Below are 18,630 nucleotides of genomic sequence, written 5' to 3'. Positions count from 1 at the left end.
TCCTCCTCGGAGGCTCTTTTATTCCGTGTGATGCTCCGGGCTCCGTGCCCCTGTGAACTTGTGGAGTTTGATTTTTGGGAGGCTGCTCGGAAGGGTCGAGAGCTCGCCCGTCGGCGTGGAGGCGCCGCAGCAGGAAAAGAAGGGATGGAAAATAACCACGGTGGACACGAGTGGGTGGCCAAGCGTGGAAAGGAGGAGCTCAGCGCTCGGGATGGAACAGCAAACCTGCGTTTTATGGGGTGCTGAGGGGGCTGGACCCCCCCCCAGGAAAAAAAACACCTAACAATCATCACGTCGGCGCCAATGCCATGGTTCAGCTCGAACAAGGCGGCGCGGCTAAAACCCAGCGTAAAGCAGCGAGCTGGGGAGCCCAGGCTCGGGTACGCCGAAGAACAACGAGGCTGGAGGAACAGAATTGCTCCAAATCACCCCAAATCATGGCGGCAGGGTGCAGAAAGCATCCGCCTCGCTCTTTTCTTTGTTATTTTTTGTTTCCTCTTCGGTTTTGCAGGTTGGTTTGAGCCAGGGGTCCAAGGGCAGAACCTCGGTCGCGTGGAGGAGGCAGCCAACGTCCTGCTAAGGCCCTGGTAGGGGGAAGAGCTGCAGAAAAGTGGCAGGATCTGCCTGGTGGATGGAGGGGGCAGGCTGAGAAACCAGCTCCAGCCCCTGGATGATGCCAGGCACCGCTTGCTCAGGGCTGGCAGGGAGGGAAAAGCTGCACGGAGGATAAAATAAACCTCAAGCCTCGCACCGAGCCAGCTCCACGCAGCTCATGCTGTGCATTTGTAGCCCCCCCTCCCAAAAAAAAAAAGAAAAAAGGTCTGAATGGGGAGAAATCAGTGTGAGAAAGCACTCCTGAGGAACGTGAAATGGTGACTCTTCGGGGAGCTGTGAGGATTCGAGGTTAAGGATTTCTGTTTATTTTTTAACGTTATGAATGAGGAGTGCTCAGGTTGCCCGAAGTTGTTCCCTGCTCTGTGGATCTGATGTTCACACCGATGCTCTGATCTGCAGTGCTTCCCTGCAGCGTAAGCTCTCCTACAGTTTGCACCACGAGGAGAGAACCTTTGGACTGTTTTTAACTTATTACAACGTGGTTATTGGGGAGAAGTGCCCGTATAACTACATAAATATGGACAGAAGCGCTTATTTTAGCAGAAATGTGCACAAAAACCTCAAGTGGAGCAGTTCCTAAAGGGATCAGAGGCTTCTGAGCGAGCTTCCAGAGGAGCCGGTGACCAGCAGAAGCGGGTGACGTTTGCAGGGACTTCAGAGAATCGAATGGCAGGGTCGTGCTCGTCTCCTTTTTATGGAAGGAAGGAAGATAACCAACACTTTTCCCGTTCATAGCCAGGTACGAAAACCTTACAGAGGTCGTTTTGCCAGAGCAGGGCTTGTGCCATCCTATTCTTCGTGGCACGCAGCTCCTGTGCTGGTGTCTGCCCGGCTCCAGCCGTCCTCTGCCTGCACCCTCCTGCGTGGACTTGCCCGGAGGAGCCTCCTGGCAGAAAACCAGCCTAATTACAGCATTTAGCAGCCGAGCCCAAGCCCTGCTCCTGCAGCCTCTCGCCGCCTCCTCCCTGTGCTTTGTGGCTGCCCCGGGGGCAAAGCCTGAGTCCGGCCCCAAAGCCACGTCCTGTCCCCTGCCCGAGGCGGCTCCCCAGCCTCAGTGGTCCCCTAAAAGCTCTTTTAGCCTTTTGCTACGCGAAACATTCGAATTTTGGTGCTTTTTGGGGCCGGAAATAGGCAGAAACTGCATTTTTCACGAGCGTCAGAGGAGAGGAAAGCCAGTTGAAAAACGAGCCGGCTGTCCAGAGCTGCTCTGCTTCGAATTTTCTTCCGAAGGCCAGGATTTAAAAACAGGAGGAGTGCGAACGTGCCTTCACCCGCCAGCCCGGAGGCTTCGCTTGGTATTTACTTAACGGGGCACGAGGTGATGGGCGTTTAATCCCAAAGTTATGTGAGAAAAACCCCGGGAATGGCCCGTTCCCATCAAAGTGACTCAGGGACCAATTTAGCAGAGGGCTGGCGGCGGGTCGGGCTGCTCTGCTCGCTGTTCCCAGCTCGCCTTCCAGTTACCCCGGAGCTCTCTGACTCACTTTTGGTGTTCTCTCTGTGATTTTGGGGCTTATGGAGGCGGGGAAATCTGCTCGGGGCGGCTTCGGTGCTGGCCCAGATAATTGCTATTGTTCGCAGAGCGCACGAAACAGCTCGATGTGGGATTATAAAAAAAGAGAAACCCACCAAAAACCTGCTCCTTTCTGGGGTGGGGAGGTTGCTACCAAAAATCCAGCGTTTCACAGAGACCAGTTTGGCCTTAAACGAGTGGCTTTTGGTCACGCTGAGCTGCTGCAATTTACTCTTGGCTGGTGCCAAATCCCGTCCCGGTTTTGCTGTGTGCGCGGTCAGGAGTCGGGAAGAAAATCCCTTTTTTGTTTCCAGGTAACTGCAGCCGATTCTCTCGAAGGGATTTGGCTGTGTAAGGGGTCAGCACTTCGGTGCGCCCCCAGCAGCTGGTATTTTGGGTTCCAGCGCAGAAATCCACGGGGTGAACGAGTGCGTGCCCGCTCCCTCCTCTTCCTCGCCTTCCCCTCCGCCTCTCCTGAGGCAGCAGCGGGTTGGGGAGGTGAGGATCAGGGAAAAGGCCAGGAGGCGAGGGGTAACGTGTCAGAGACACGGCGTGTGCATTTCTTTCTGTATAATTATGCTCCTGGGCTGCCACGAGCCACGTGGCGAGCTGGGGCAAACAGGCCGAGCGGAGAGCAGCAGCGGCGTGTCCCGCGGGTGGCTGCGTGCCTGGGCCGCGTGCTGGGAAGGTGAGAAGTTCACCGGGCTCGGTGACATTTGCTGTCACCCCTCGGAGGGTTTGAGTCCCACGGGGCTGCTTTTTAAAGCCGTGCAGAGCCAGGACGGGAGCTCTGCCCTGCTGGGGACGGGGCTTTTGGGATAACACTGACCCCAAAGTGAATTAAATATTAAATCCCAGGACACTGCGGTGGTTGGCATCACGTCGTGGGTTTGGTTACTTCTCTGTGCATTAATGGGTGTTTAATCCTTTAAATCTGAAAGCGAAGGTGTCGAGCACTCACTGTGGGTTTCTTGTTTTTATTTTTTATTTTTTTACATGTGACACTATTCGCGTGTGTAATCCCAAGGTTTTATTTCTGTAGGGGGAAAAAAAAGCCCGGGCTGATTCTCAGAGCCTTAGCGTGAACCTAGCGAGCTGTTCAGCGCTGTGAAAAGAGGTAGGAGGGGAAGGAAGATCTGTCCTCCAGAACACAGCTGCTACTTTTCCTTGGCCCTGGGGGCTGAATGCAGACGGGTGCCTGACGGCTCCCTTGGGTGCTGCTGGGGGAAAATCACCCCCTTTCAGCCTCCTGCTCTCCCCTTTGGAATTCGGTGCCCCCGGCCCACCCTCGATGCCAACAGACATTTGGGGGCCTCCTGCCTTGAAGGAGCTGCCCTGGATCCCTCCGAAACTTGTCTTTGTGGTGATGCCCGGGGCAGGCTGACCGTGTTGGGGTGTTGGTGTGTGAAACCTTCACCCTCAGGTGAGCTGGGAGCTGTGATACCACAGCTCCTGAGGGTGGGGGGATCAATCACGGGCCTTTCCTCTTCCTCCATCAGCTTTTAGCCAGCAATTTTCCCTTCTTCTGTACCATACCGACTCCTGCGAAGGCCAAACAGCACGAAATGTGTTATTACTACAGGTGGTAACTTACTCAGCGCCCTACACCTTGCATCCTTCCAAACAGTTCCCTTTTTTCCACGCTTGGATCAAACACCCCGAGTCCTAACTCCTGACCCGTCCGAGCTGCCTGGGAGCTTTTTTTAGGGGCCAGAAAGGTGAGATTCCTCTCCGTCAGGAACAAAACACCGATACCAAGCGCTGACACCGTGCCAGGGCTCTGCCAGAACGCTGCCTCCTCTGCTCCTGCTTCACGTGAGCGCCCGCGATCTGTTCCTCCTGCTCTGGTGGATGCTGTGAGCCAACCTGCTGGGAAAACCTCAGCTGGAGGAGTGGAGGGGGTGGTTTCCTTGCCACCTCGGCTCTCCTGCAATCATTTCCTAGCAGAAACCTGGATTTCAGCTGGAGGGAGGTAAAAACCCCGGAGAGGAGAATAACCAAGCAACCAAACAACCAGGGGGAGAGGCGCCGAATGCCGGCCCACCCCTGGTTTTTGTCGCCTGGCTTTGTAACGTGGTTAAATAACGCCTAGGTGAGCACAATGCAAGCAGAACAAATTCGGCTTCGGCACGAGAATCGTGGGAGGGGAAGGCTCTTACGCTGCTCTCGTGCCTCCTCGCCTGAGCAGCATCCTGCCGCGCTGCCTTCCCACCCCGTGCTGCTGGGGTGCACGGCCCCAGCCCATCCGGGGCTGCCTGCACGTCCTACAAAAGCCATTTAATTTCGTTTTAATTTTCTTTTTTAATTTCTTTTTGGGGTTTGCTAGCGGGAGGCGGTGCGTTGCAGGTGGCAGACTCTGCCAGCTCTTACGGTTCTCCCTTCTGTGTATCCCTGTTTATCCAGTGACAGAGAAGGTCTTTTGCTCGGTTTTTGGCCCGTGTGGCTCATCTGAAATTCAGGGGCACTGTAGAAAATGGGATTTTGTAGGACGTTGAGGTGCCAAACCTTTTTTAAAGCCTCATTTTTTTGCTCCCGGCGGGTTGGGGTCTGTGTGCGAGGGGCTGCGTCTGCTCCGGCCCTAGTGGGATTGGAAAAACTTCTCTTCCTGCCCCTAAGTCAATAGGGGATCACACGGGGCTGTCTGGAAACCAGTCCGCAGGGCAGATCACCAAAAGCTGGTCCCAAAACTTTGCTCTCCTGAGACTTGACGACCGGATGGGGGCCTTGCCTTGTGCCCTGCTGTCTCTGAGCTCCTGCAGAGGGGCCCCGCTGCCCTGTTCAGGTCCTAATTTTAAGGACCTGAAACCCAAAAGGCAAACTGGAACAGATCTGGGAGAGCTTCTGTCTAGACTAAGGTCAGCTGAGCTTATTCGGGCTCTGTTTAAATTACAGGAATATTTTCCAGCCGTCAAAGGAGGAACGTGGAAGCTGCAGTTGGAGACCTCTCCCTGCAGCTGATGTGCTCCTACACCACCCTCCCCGTGCTCCCTACTCCAGGATGGTCACCTCACGTTGTTTTATTCTCCCCATAAGCACCAGGAGTCCTTTTTTCAGCCCCTCTGACGTGATGCCGTGTCACTGTGTCACCGTCCTCCCTTTCCTTTTCCTCCCTAAGAAAACCCAGCGGCATTTACTTGCCTAAACAAACCAAAAGTTTCGCTTCTGCTCTGGCTTTGGCTCGCCCCCAGCTTCTGCACGCACGGGGCGCTGGCTGGGGACAGAAGCAGAAGCAGCAGTTCCCAGAACAAAACAGGTTTGTGTTTTGTGTTTTTCCCTTTTTCTTTTTTTTTTTTTTTTTTGCCTCCTTTTTGCGTCAACAACCTCTGCGACAATCCAGGGCTTTGAAATGGGTTTAAATTGGGTTATTCAGTGCTAATGTTATGCAAGACTCCTGATTAGCCGTGTGTGGAGCCTTGAGTTGCGAGACTCCTCGGAGCTGTGATGGAATTAAGGTAACCATGGCAACTATTATCATTAAAATCGGCTCCAACCCCGGGCTGGTGCTGGAGCCCTTGGCCTGGCTGCTGCGTGTGGGACTGCGAGGCCTTTCCCCATGAAGCTGCCACCTTCCTCACTCCTTCTCCAGCCTTTCTGCCCCTAAAAGTCCAGTTTTTAAGCACGGAGCTGCCAAGTTTTTGAGCACGGGGCACTCCTCACCCGAGCCATCCTGCACCCTGTGGGTCCGGGCGATCACGGCCCATTCACCCTTAGTGGCTCCTCCAGGTCATGCACAGTCAGGTCCCCTAATTTGGGTTAATTATACCAGCTGCTGGCTCTGGGAAAAACATTCTCCAATGATTTTTACCTATTTATGTCAACGTTGTCTTACTTCTGAGCGAGGACTCACCCGCAGATGTCTCTGGATGCGTTCAGCAGTGCTCGCTCAGCCTCCCAACCCTCCTTTGCGTGGTCAGCGCTCCTTGCTGGTGAGTCCTCACTGAATTTTGAGCTGTTCTCCCCTTTGTGGACCAGCTGCTTTGCTGCACTGCCTCAAGCAGCTGGCTTTCAAACAAGTCCTTCATCCTGGAGGAGAGGCAGAGGAGGAGAGGGGGACAAGAGCACTTCTCCTGGGCTGCCACCCTTCGCCATCAGGTCTTGGGATTGGCATCTCGCCTGTCTCTGAGCTTGCCATCAAGGAGGATGAAGGTGTTTGAGGTCTCTGCTGGCTTTTTGCCCCTTATTAATCAGGGAGCTGGTGCAGGCCATGGATAAAAGGATGCTGCTGGCTCCATCCTGGTGGGGGATGCGAGGAGATGGGATGCTGCCACTTGTGGCTCTTCCTGGTGGGCACAAGGGCACGGTGAGGACGTGGTAACGGAGCCTCTGTCCCTGGGAAGTGCTCCACAAAGCTTTTGGTTTGCAAATAGCTTTGGTACAGGTGGTAGCCCCTAATGAACAGAATATGGTCCAAGTTGGTGCAGCAGTAGGAGCAAAAAGAAAAGGAGCAGAAAGAGAAAAATGAATTGAACTCGTTTCAAGTTTCCGATATTAAATCTGTCACTCGAGAGGTGGAGGAGAAGTCCAGAAACCCACCCATGGAGCAAAGCCTTCTGACAACAGTCGATGGGCTGCACGAAGGAGTGAGGCAATTGCCTTGGCAGGGAAGAGGAGGAAGGCTGGAATGGGTCTCGGGGGAGCCCTCAACAACTACAAGGATCCTGAGCTGAAAATAATAAGGAAGGAGAGATGTTCAGCATCGGGCACGTCGCGGGTGCCTGGAGAGCAGGAAAAAACGTTTCCTTCCCCTTCTCTTGGCTTGCTCCTCAGCCTGGCGTGTGGCACTGGAGGCCTTTTGTTCCTGCGTAGTTCGGCTGACGACGAAACCCACCCCAAAGAGAAACTCGCCGTGGTGTAAGGCAAGATGGATGAAATGAGAATTTCCTGGTGATTTTGGGGTGCTTTTCCCCCAGCTCTGCCTCCTGCAGCCCTTCCGTGTCCTGTGGCCGCATTGCTCCACGCTCCCGATTCCTCCCTGCCGCTTCTCCCACCCGTTCCCCTCCTCCTGCATAAACCCTGCTCCATCGTGATCTTCAGGACTCATTTTTTGGACATCCACAGAGATCCAGGAGAGGGTGAAAGCATCCCGAGAGGGTAGGAAGGAGGGTGGGGGCACGCAGAGAGCTCACCAAAAGAGTGGCCGTGCTCCTGGCTGCCTGGTGCTTGTGCTCTTCCAGGAGGCTCCGTGCCCCACGGGATATCCTGAGCTTTTAGAGGGAAACGGTCAGCAAAATGACCCTTTAGAGGGAAACACGGCAGCAAAACGACCCCAAAAGAGTCATCTCATACACGTAAAGCGTTCTCAGTCGACGTGCGTCGCGAGACGGCTGCCACGAGACCTCTCCTCCTGCCTCGCCTTTCTTCCGAGGGGCGTTAGCTGCTGGCACAGCCATCAGAAAATGCCAGAGCAGCCGCTTTTCCAGCGTGGAAAGTCTGACCAAGCCGGGTTTTTGGAAGTTGTGTGAGGCAGGACTGGAGCTGTGGCAGCAGCTCGGGCTGATTCATCGAGAGCGCGTGTGTGATTTTTGGAGGCTCTTCCTTCGGTAACCCAGCGGCAGAACCAAGTAGGTGCACGCAGCCCCGCTGAGCTTCCCGGACACAGCTGGAGCTGGACAAAGCTCTTTTCACACCACAGGGACTCCGAGCTGCTCTTTTCTCCTGTTTTTCATTTGTTCTTTGTTTCCTGCTCTTTGTTTCCTTGGCTGAAAGGAGCAGCAGCCTGCCGATGGTGGCACTGATAAGAGGGTGTTGATAAGGGTGGTACGGAAGGGGAAGGGGCAGCCTCGCTCCAGATTTGTGTGCAACCACAGACCAGCATCGAGCAGAATTTAGGTTCTCCCTCCCCACTTAAAAATCAACCAAGTATCTTTGAGAAATTTATCCTCCAGCTTCATCCAGGAGGTGAAAGGTGCCACGGGCTCTGCCGAGCTTCGTCTTCGAGCTCAGAGGAATTCTGCTCCTTCGCCGCTTTCTCCCCTTGACAGGGCAGGGGGAAGGGTGACCTGGGGCAGAAAGGCAGGGCAGAAACCCGTGCCAGCGAGCCCTGACGAGTGAATTCGGTTCACCCGTCCCACTTCACCCTTCCCCTTCTGCCCGGAGGTTGGGCAAGGCTGCTGAATCACCTGGATGATCCCCCCCGAGGGATCCTGCTCCTGCTCCCACCTTCCTGCACCTCCTCTTCCAGCCCTTTTTGCCTCCTCTTGCAAAACAAACCGAGGGTGGCGGGGCTGGGGAGCGGCGCGTGGACCAGCAGGGAGGAGGAGGAGGAGGAGAAGGGTGAGTGGAGGAAGAGCAGAGCAGCCTCTCCCTTCCAGCCCAGCTCAAGCAGCTCTTCATCCACAGCGCCGATGAGCAGCACCCTGCAGTCCTTCGCTGCCTCTCTCTGCAGTCTCCCTGCCGACGAGTCGGCGGCTGCCAGGGAATTAAAAACGTTCCCTTCAAGGAGGCTGACGGCAGCGGGTGTGGGCAAATTCGTTTTCCAAATTGTCAGGAACGAAGCAGAAGAATCCTCCAGGTGAACGTCAGCTCTGAGGTGCTGGGTGTTCCTTCTCACGCGGCCTTCGCTGCTCGCTTCTCGCCTCGGCGGCTCAGCCTTGACTCATTGCTGAGTGTTTTGTGTTTTTTTTTGTTTTTTTTTCCCCCGTACACGCAGAGCTCCCGAGCCGTCAAGCTTCCTCGTCGCTAGTTAGTTTCTGAGAAATTTGGAACGGAGGAACAGAAATGTCACGGAACAGATTTCGGAAACAAACAGAAGGGGGAGAACAGGCAGCAAAGCAGCAGAAGGGCACGTTCCCAGCACATTATAATACATCAGGTAGAACCCAAATTAGTCACCGTACAGATTTTTGGACCCCCTGTTTGTCTTGAGGCTTTCACCGATCCCATTCCTTCTGTTTTCCTCCAAATAAAACGCATTTAGGTTGGCAAATACCTCCCTGTGCAGAGGAGCACCGTGCTGTAAAAGCTTTCTTCGTGCCGCTGAGGTTTACGTTGTTTTTCCCCAAAAAGGGGGAGGGTGCTTGCAGTAAGCAGTTGCGTTGTGTGCGGGTTTAGGTGCCTGAATCTAATATTTGGTATATAATATTTGGCTGTGTTTAGATTTGTGTGTTGGGGTCTGGGTTTGCCACAAACACAGGCTGGGGAAGGGGAATGTGGCATAACAGGGGGCTTGGAAAGGAGGCCGGCACGCCGTGGCTCTTCCTGCAGTGGCAGGACAAAAAGCTGGGGTACCCAACGTCGTGATTTTCTGATCACAGTGATGAAAAAGGGCTTCACAAGAAGCTGCTCCTCCCGGGGCAATCCCTTCTGATAGGAGAAAAAGGAGCTGAGGACACATCTCAGAGCACCCACATCTCCTCTGCCTGCCCTGCGCTCGAGGCCAAGCAGCACGGGCCCCGTAGGAAAAGGAGCAAAGCAAATAAACAAAATATAAAATACAAACCATGCAACCATACCTTTTAAACAGAACCCACGCAGATCACCTTCAGCTGTCTTTAAAATGATCGGGCATCATTCTGCACGAAGCGCAGGAGACGGGCACTTTTCTGGACAATCTGCCACGTGTGGCTTTGAGGCTTTCCAGATCTCGGTGCCAAATTGCCTACGCTCTTTTAACCTTGATCACAAGTGGCTCTGTTGTAGAAGTTGTCAGAAGTCCCTTTATCCCCGTAGCTCCCTCAGCACTTAACTCCTTTGGTTTATTTATTGCCTGCCCACAGCCAGGTTTTCAGACAAAAGCTCGCTCCTCGGCGCCTGGTTTTTGGTTTGTGTGCGGTTGGGTTTTGACTTCGCCTCTTGATTTCTGTCCGCTTCGTAACCAGCCTTAAATAAATCCTTAGGAAGCCAATGAAACATCCTTCTGACCAGTATTCTTGTTCTCACCTGGTGAACACGAGGGAAGAGTTTTTCCTGCCCTGGCCAGCCCTCAGCCGTGCCGTGATGGACAACTGGAGCTCCCCGAGAGCAGAGCAGTTTAAAGGTGCTCCCAGCTGGAAGCGGCCCCTGGAACCACTTCTCCATCCCTCCCCCAGTACTTCTCCCTAAATTTTATTCCCCTCTAATCACCCCCAGGTTTCTGAAGCTCTTCGTTGGATTCGTTTGCAAATACTGGTTGTCCCCCGGGGCTCTCCGAGGTGTGGGTGAGCTGCAGGAGGACAGAGCCACCAGGAGCAGCGACCCCAGCCCGTGGTGCCTTCGCCCTTTCCAGGAGGATTTCAGCTGTAAGGACTTTCTGATTGCAAGAGGAATCTGCCCACGTATCACAGGGGCTTTCACGGGGTGAGAACTTCTCGATGCGTGCAGCAGTTGCAGGAAATAAAGCACAGAAATGCGGCTGCCAAAGCCCTTTGCCCGACAGAATCTTCTCAGATTTGCAGAGCGTGGCTAGACAATAATCCTGGTGTTTTGTTACATTAATTATGAGGCATCTGCCTTCGTATGCAGCCCTAACTGCCTTCAGGGTAATTAAAATTTTATTAAAGAAACGAGGAGGAGTAAAGGGAATGTTTGATTTGGAGCTGGGGCAGCATCGAGTCTTCGGGGTGCCACTGAAGACGTGAAGCTGGTTGGCTCGGTGCGATATCACAGCCTGCACCTCCTGCTTTGCTTCTTTATTTATTTTCATTTAGGGTGTCAAAAGCCTGGGAACGCAGTTACAGCACAAAACAGAGTGTCTGGAGAGAGCCACGTTATGGTTTCCTTTAAAAAAAAATCTCGACATCTATATCTCGATCCCTCATCTGGCAGGATTGCGGTCCTCAGGGATGACAAATTGTTTTTTCCAGAGCTAACAGGAGTGAGGTTGTTGTGGAGTCGTGATGTTGCTCAGGATGCTCGCAGTACTGACAGGCAGGCCCAGCATTTTCTGGCCTTCGGGAGGTTTTTGTGAGCTAAAAGAAAAGTGCTCAAGTCCCCTCTGTTTCAGGAAGGAGCTGGTGATGGAAAGGAGACACGGATTTTGGGAGGCTGCCCCCAAAGTGGCCTTTAATAAAACCTGCCAAAGAAGTGTGTCTGTGGTGCTTCGGGAGATGATGAAGTCTGTGAGCTCTCTTCCAGCAGAGGACATGACTTAGGAGAGAATTCACCTCTAAATTCTCTGAACTTCTGAACTTCACACCCCAGAGCTCTCATCTGAAAACACAACATCGCTTTAGCACTATCAGGTCCCGGCAGAACAAGGCCGTGTCCTACATTTCAGTCCCTCTGAGCCTGGAGATTTCCTTTTGTGGTTCACTCTCCCAGCTGATGACTTGGCAAAGTGCTGCCCTTTGCGTTCCTGAGATGTTGGTCTGACAAACTCGAGGAGAAAATGGAGAAGAAAACCTCCGGGTCTCATTTTAGCTGATTTTTGTGCTTGTATAGAGAAAACACGTCTTCCCTGTGAACATATGAGCTTCGCGGTACTTGCACGCTTAGACAATAACAAGCCTTAAAAAAAACATAAAGCTTTTTGACCAAATTCCTCCTTGAAATGTCCCTGCAAGTCCTTTCAGTCTTTACTGAAAAGCTGTCAGAAATGGAAGATTTGGCCCCAAACCGTGCCAGTTCTGGACCAACTCAAGCGGAGCCAACCATTTACAGCGGCGACAGCTCGTCGTATTCTTTGCCACGAAGAACAGAGCACAACATCTCGTTGCTCGGCTTTCCATCCCAACAAACCAACCTCTATTTACACCCGTTTTTATGCTCTTTTGCCAGTTTTTCTCTGTTAGAAATACGCTAAAAGCATGAAGCCCTAACCCAACGCTTCCTTCAGCCACACGTGTGAGAAGTCAACGTGGAGAGATGTGAACGCGGGGAGGCCAGGAGGGGCTTTGGGCTTCATTTTGGTGCATTTCTGCCTGCTCTTGAAGCCTTCCTGATGCGTGTCCAGTCCCACAAGCTTTCATTTCTCTTCCCTCTCCCAGAACCTCTTTGCTTTAGCGTGAGGTCCGCGTGCTGGAGCGGAGGGCACGCGGAGGTGGGCGGAAATTTGCTGGTCTTTAACTGCAGTCCTTCAGCTGCAGAATTATTCGTCATAGGAGCTGCTTTAGGAGGTTTAGCTCTACAATTTCAGTGATTGTGTTGTGAGCCTTGAAAGGACGTTGCTGGGAGGCTTCAAGCTTTGCATTTTTCTAAGAAGTGTCAGAAAATTACTGAGAGCATCTTCTGCTGCGCCTCTGCTTAGCTCTGAGAAATAAGTGGAAGCGGTGCTTGAGCTCTTCCTTTGTACTCCTATAAAAGCAGAGGGTGTGAGAAACCTTTATTTAAGGATTCCGTGGTTGAATTACACTCGCATTTTTTGGAGTTCAGAACCAGAACAGGTTTCTTTTTGAGACGGGCCCTCCTGCTTCTTCAGGCAGAGGGAGTTTGGGTTTCTGGGAGGTGGAGGTGGGCAGCTACCGCTGGAAAAGCCTCAAAAAGAGCTTCAATTTTCACGGGTTAGGACGTTTTGCTGAGACGCCTTGCCTTTTCATGGTCAAATCTCACCTTCTGTCATCTTTGCCTGCAAAGCCAACCTGCAGGAGGCGGCAGCCGCAGCAGTGGAAGGAGAGGAGACGAGGAGATGCTTCATGGTGAGAGCAGCAGTGCGACGCCAGGGCTGAATCCCAGGCACGATGCAAGGACCGGGTGCCACCGTGCTCACCCTCAGAGGGCCAGCAGACGAGGAGGAGCAAGGCAAGGGGCTCAGAAATCCAGAGACATTTGCACAATGGCAGTGATCTCGGTTGGGTCTTCTCCAGCACGCCGTGTTACCTCGCTGGGGGAAGTTTTCCTTGCCTTGCTGCTCTCCATGTGGCGTTGGGAGGGACTGCCAGGAGGAGCAGTTCATCCGTGTTGTCCAACATACATCCAAACGTCTCCGTGGTGGCTGGAGGAGCTGCTCCGTTAGAGGGTTTTCTCAGTCAGCAGGCACATTTCGATAAATCTTGGCCTTTAAAAAACACATTTTGCAGAGAGTATCGGAATACGAAGCCGTGAGAACACAGCGAGCCTTATTTTTGTCTGCGTTAATAACCAATGCGTGTAGCAGGAAGCCAAAATCATAATTTTATCTTTCCCTGTTGCCCACTGAAGCTGTCAAACTGCACTCACTAAAAGCATCCGTGCTTCTGGGGTAAGTGCTGGTTGCAGCCCTGCTGCCTGGAGGCTTTTTGCTGCCTCCACCGGGAGAAAATCCCCGCCTGTGCCACGCGCCGTTCTGCAAATATTTCCCATCAGCGTGATAGAAGGCTGAGAACCATGGCTTAGCACCGTTGACCCTGGTGTTTCAGCCAGTTCTGGTGCTCCTAAAACCCTGCTCTCGTGCCTCTGGGGGCAGAACCCCTCTGTGAAGCTCCCCTGGTGCCAAAAGCAAGGTGCTTTCCCCCGGGGAGAGGAGGAAAATGAAGTTGGTGGAGGCGTAGGGGAACCCAACCACCCTTCCTGGTGCTGCAGTGACACATGTGCAGGGAGATGTTGTTCATGGGGTGTTCCTTACTTGTTTTAAGCTCGTTTTTTTGCAGACCTTGGCTGCTCGGGGCCCATGCTGGGTGGTGCTGGCAGGTTCCTGAGGATGCGAGGCGTGTGTTTGCTGCAGCACATCGCCAGAACCGGCCTGAGGGAGAGCCTCGGGGCTCTCCTCTCACTGCAGAACACCAGAGGGACTTCTGACGCTCATCCCCTTGAGCGATGGAGTGAAAATCTGAAGCTCTGTAGTCCGGTGAGCTTGAGGGATTTGGTCTTTGTGGGGCTCTTGATCCTTCTACCCGCAGTTTGCATTGCTTGTGGTGGTGCCGGGCAGTTTGTCCGTCCTCGTGGATGCCCAGGACCTTCCAGCACAGTTATCCTCTGCTCCTGCATCACTGGAAGTTGAGGGATCCACTGGATTCCTCCAAAAACTGGCCTCTCGTGCCCGGCAGCTGATGGAGAGCTTCCAGGCTGCTTTCCCTGATGCACCTCCCCGTTCTTTTTGTTGCATCGGGAAGAAAACCAATAAATTCAGCCTGTGCCGCCCGCGTTTCCTCAGCATAGCCAGGAGCCAGCTGCTCCTAACTTGCAGGAGTGGATATAAATCACTTCTGTGGGCACTGAAACGGGTGGAGAATAACAATCAGAAGCCTGAAACCAGGTGAGAACCAGGCTGAGTGCCAGGCGAGGTGCAGACCCCTCAGCCTGAGACCACCCGAGCACGGGACACACTTTTCCTTGGACCCCTTGGCCACTGGGGTTAAACCCCAGACACCCCAAGTGCTTTTCCTTTTTTTTTTTCCCAAAAGCTGGTTCCTTTTTGGCTCTGGAGGTGCCAGCAAGGTGATCAGCTGGGGCTGATCCCATCCCATCAACCGAAGTGCTGTCAGTCCTGCAGCCTGGCAGGCTGCCGGGGAAAGGGAAAGCAACAGCAAATAGTTTGGTGGCTGCGTTTTTCGTACCCAGGAATGAAAAAAAACGCCCTCGTTTTCATTTCCTCCCCCCCCCCAGATAACTGGGGGTGCAAAGCTGGCGCTGCCAGCCCTCAGGACAGGCTTCAGCCTTCCTCTTGGAGGAGGCTGAGGAACCAGGGTTTGCTTTGGCTCCCCTTCCTTATCCAAAAATTGGTTTATTTATATTTTTTTAACGGGTTGTTTAAAATGCGATCGGTGCTTTTGCATTTCACGGGGATCTCTCGAAGCAGGTGCCTCAGGGGGCAATGGGTCCCTTGGTGTTGTTTAGCTCCTGGGGTGGGTTTCTCAACAGCTTTGGGCTCCTCGTGGGGATTTCTTCCCAGCTGCTGCACGAAGGCAGAAGACTTTTCCTTCCCGTCGTGGCGTGGATTCAGCTCAGACCCTCCTGGAGCCTCCCATGGCCTGGCGTGAGCAGTGCCTTGTGGATTCCCGTGCCTTGACGGTGAAAATTGCCCTGTGCTATGAAGGAGTTTAATATTTTTTAAAGCATTTGTCTTCTTTTTATGTGGTACTGGAGTCTTGAAACGGATAACGGAGCTGAAAGCAGCGCATGAGGTGGTTATCTGCAAACATCCGTGAGTGGCTTTAGGAAGTGTTTGCTTATTCATTAACTTCAAATCTGCTTGTGATGCTTAGCAGCTTTCCTTGCCTGACAAAAACGTGGTTTGGAGGCTTAGCCCACAGTGGACCTGCTCCTCTGTGCCTTGCAAGGGTGCCCCAAATTCAGTTAAACTTAATAAAAGGAAAAAAGCAAACAGGCCTGGTGTAAAATGGAACCCACTCTGTGTGATGTGGCAAACATCTGACGTTGCTCCAAATTCAAAACGTGAAGTGTCACCGACGGGATTTCACAAATTGTAGTGTTCCTTCCTTATCTGAAGACCCAGAAGTATAAGAGCAGAGCACGAAAACGAGCTTCTCCACGAGCGCTGCGCTGAATTGCTCGGATTTGGTAAACTGCACGTTGCCTAAACACAAAGCTTTGGCCAGGAAACCAGCCCGAAAGCTGCACCAGAGCTTTTCTGCGGCCACCCGTTGGGTACTGTCATCTCTGCAGTGCTTTGGTGGTGCAAGGGCTTCTCTTTCCTTGCTTCTCTTTCCTTGCCTTCGCTGCAGGTATGATTTGGGACGTCCTTGTTGGGTCGTGCGCAGGGAAGCCCCGTTGCCTCTAGTGGGTTTCAGAGTCGGCTGGCTTGGGATTTCTAATGCTGGAGTGGAAAAAAACAAACACATTTTAGTGTTTGGACCGTTGGAAGTCAGGGCGAGTGTGGTGTGCTCTGTGTTTTTAGCCTTTTTCTAGCAAAATCTGGGTTTGAGGCATGGGCTGAACTGGGAGTGGCGATGTACAGGGCAGCCTAGCATTCAGCGTTGCAAAAAGGCGCTCCCAGACTCCTCATTTTAGTATTATTTTTTAAAAATTTTATTAATAAATAAATGAATAAACTCCTTTTATTCATTTTATGGCCAAGCTGCTCCCGTTGTGATCCCGGGCCGCGGTCCTTTCCCCGCTGAGAGCTTTGAGAAAACGCTGGGGAGCAGAAAAGGGCTCTTAACTGTGCCGATGATAGCAACTGGAGTTTGATATGGTTTGATATGGTTTGATATGGTTTGATATGGTTTGATATGGTTTGATATGGTTTAATATGGAATATGGTGGGGATTTTCTCTTCGTCCCATGACTTGTGATTTCTCATTTCTATGAAATCCCTCAAGAAGAGACAACGGTGCTCCCATGAAGATGGGACTCGAGAGACCGGGAAGGAGCGTTCGGGCTGAGGAGTAATTTTGTCCAACACGGAGCTGCTTTATTCCCTTGTAGCAGGTTGGGTTTGAAGGGTACACATACAACTCCTGTGCCAAAACCTGACATTTGTGTCTCTCCATGTCGCAACGAGCGGTGTTGTCCGACCAATATTCCTTTTATCCTCATTTAAGGGCACTGCCTCCTGTCCCGGGGCTGTTTTGGGATCTTGGTGTGGCCCCAAAATGAGTCGGGGGCACCGTCTGGGGGAGCTCTTGCTGCTCCGAGGGAAATGTTGGGCTTTTTTTTTTTTTTTTTCCCTTTTTTCTGTTGGCTTCAGCTTCTTGGTGGCTTTAATCTACCAACCTTCTGCTTTATCTCCCTTGTTGTTGGCCTTGGCACTGCCAGCTGCTTTGCTTCTGTGAACAACACATTATTGTTGCTTAACGTATGTATAATCTCTAAAAGAATGAACACAAACGTGAGCTTGACCCTGAGGAGCAGCTCAGATGGGTGTTTTGGGGACAAATCCCAGCTTTGATCCCGCGAGCAGTGCTTACAGAAGGACGGGTCCCGTTGCAAGTGAGTTCTTCTCCTTTTCTTTACTTGGTTCGAGCTCTTTGCCAACCCGAAACATCCAGAAAAGCTCCTTCACTTGGTGCAGGAGGATAGAGAGCTTCACCTGAGCAGGAGGTCAGAAATCCCAGCAGATTTTGCTCGAACCCTGCCCCGCAGAGCATCGTGCGGCACCAACACCCAAAAATGCTTCCCAATTTCGGCACGAGCCCTGCCTGGGCTCGGCCCCTGGCTCTGGGGCACCGTCTGCGTGTCCAGAGGGAGCCACATCCACGATGCTGTTTGCAGCCTGCCTTCCAAAAATTCTCCCAGAGGAGGAAATTCTTCCCTTTAAGGGTGGTGAGGCGCTGGCACAGGCTGCCCAGAGGAGCTGGGGGTGCCCAAGGCCAGGATGGACGAGACCCTGAGCAACCTGACCTGGTGTAGGTGTCCCTGCCCATGGCAGGGGTTTTTGGAACTGGATGGGCTTTGAGATCCCATCCAACCCAAAGCCGTTCTACTGCTCTGCGATTCCTCCTGGCAGTATTTGCGTGGTGCGGTTGCCTTCTGAGCCTTTTTTTCAACTTATTTTAAAAAAAAAAAACCTCGATTGGAGCTGCGAGCCGTTCTGTCGCGAAAATACGCGAGCATTAGGAGAGCTAATGAATGTCAGATACATTCTCTCCTGTCACGAAAATTGCAGACAGAAACTTGCTGAGGCTCCAGGTGGCTCCGCTATTAACCTCTTTGTGCAGAAGGAGCTGAAGGCAGCCTTGATTGCTTCTCTTCCCACGTTCCCCATTAGCCCGGCCTCTTAACGAGGCTTTGCTTTTTGAGGAGCCCACCCACATTCGATTCCTCACCCTTTTCTCCTCCATTATCCCGGTGGGTTACGCTGAAACGCGTGGCCGTTCTTTGTCAGGAGCGGCGTTTCTGAGGATTTTGGGGCTTTTTCATCGCTCCTTTCCATTTTCCTTCCGCCGGCCCCGTTCATTGCCAGTTCCGAGCGGGCGCTGCTGAGCGCGGTGACCGCTCCGTGTGAGCAGCAGGGAGGTCGTGGCACCTCCTGTAAGGGACTGGGGAGCTCCGGGGCCACCTCCAGATCCCAAAAGGTTTGGTTTTCCCCTCTTTTGGGGTTTGCTGTTCCCACTGCCCTGCCGGGGGAACGGGAACGCGGCGAGCTGAGCGCCTCGGCCGGCGTCCCATCGAGCGAGGGGCACGGCCCTGAAACAGATTTGCTCCTGGCGTGCCGTGGAGCCATCTCTCATGGAACTTAAATATTGTATTTATTTATTTTCCCCTAAGGAATATGAAACCAGGCTGTATGAGGGACAAGGAGCCAGAACCCCAGCTGATGGTAAAACCCATTGTGGTTACAAAACAGAAGCGATGGAATAAAAGTGTTACATCTATCCCTCACAAAAAGCAAGGGGAAGAAAGGAAATAAATGCATTTTAATAACACGGTCTTTTAAGGTTTAAGCAAGAAAAAGGAAAGGAGAGGTTATTCATGAAGGAGCTGACTTCGATCCCAGCTCTGGGGGAGAGAAGTCCCCCGGGGAGCACTCAGCTGCCTCTTCAGAGTGGGAGCAAAGTGTTCTGGCACCTCCAGCTCTAAATGTAAGCGGTGTAACCCAGGGATGCTCTACAGCCTCCCCTTTGCTCCCTGGTCTGCGTTTGAGACCCGAGACCCCGAGGGAGCTCTGCTCATCCAAGCCATGGTGCGTCCTCCTCATCCTCACTCCCTCCTGATGCCCAAAGTTTGGCCGAGCGGAGCCTCTGCGTCGATCCCTCCCATCCCACGGCACT

General features: G+C 52.9%; 1 protein-coding gene and 1 long non-coding RNA gene across 2 annotated transcripts in view; both read left to right on the top strand.

Annotated features, from left to right (window-relative positions):
- AHCYL2 (adenosylhomocysteinase like 2) overlaps positions 1-18,630 on the top strand; it is a 59,819-nt gene that overhangs the window by 2,861 nt on the left and 38,328 nt on the right. The gene's annotated exons all lie outside the window — the stretch shown is intronic.
- On the top strand, positions 3,262-11,469 carry LOC311427436. The gene is made up of 3 exons (XR_014687359.1): positions 3,262-6,054; positions 8,778-10,103; positions 10,196-11,469. It is a non-coding gene; the product is annotated as an uncharacterized lncRNA (long non-coding RNA).

This window comes from Aythya ferina (assembly GCF_964211825.1).
Source record: "Aythya ferina genome assembly, chromosome: 1".
Classification (NCBI taxonomy): domain Eukaryota; kingdom Metazoa; phylum Chordata; class Aves; order Anseriformes; family Anatidae; genus Aythya; species Aythya ferina.
This window is presented reverse-complemented; position numbering and strand designations above follow the sequence as displayed.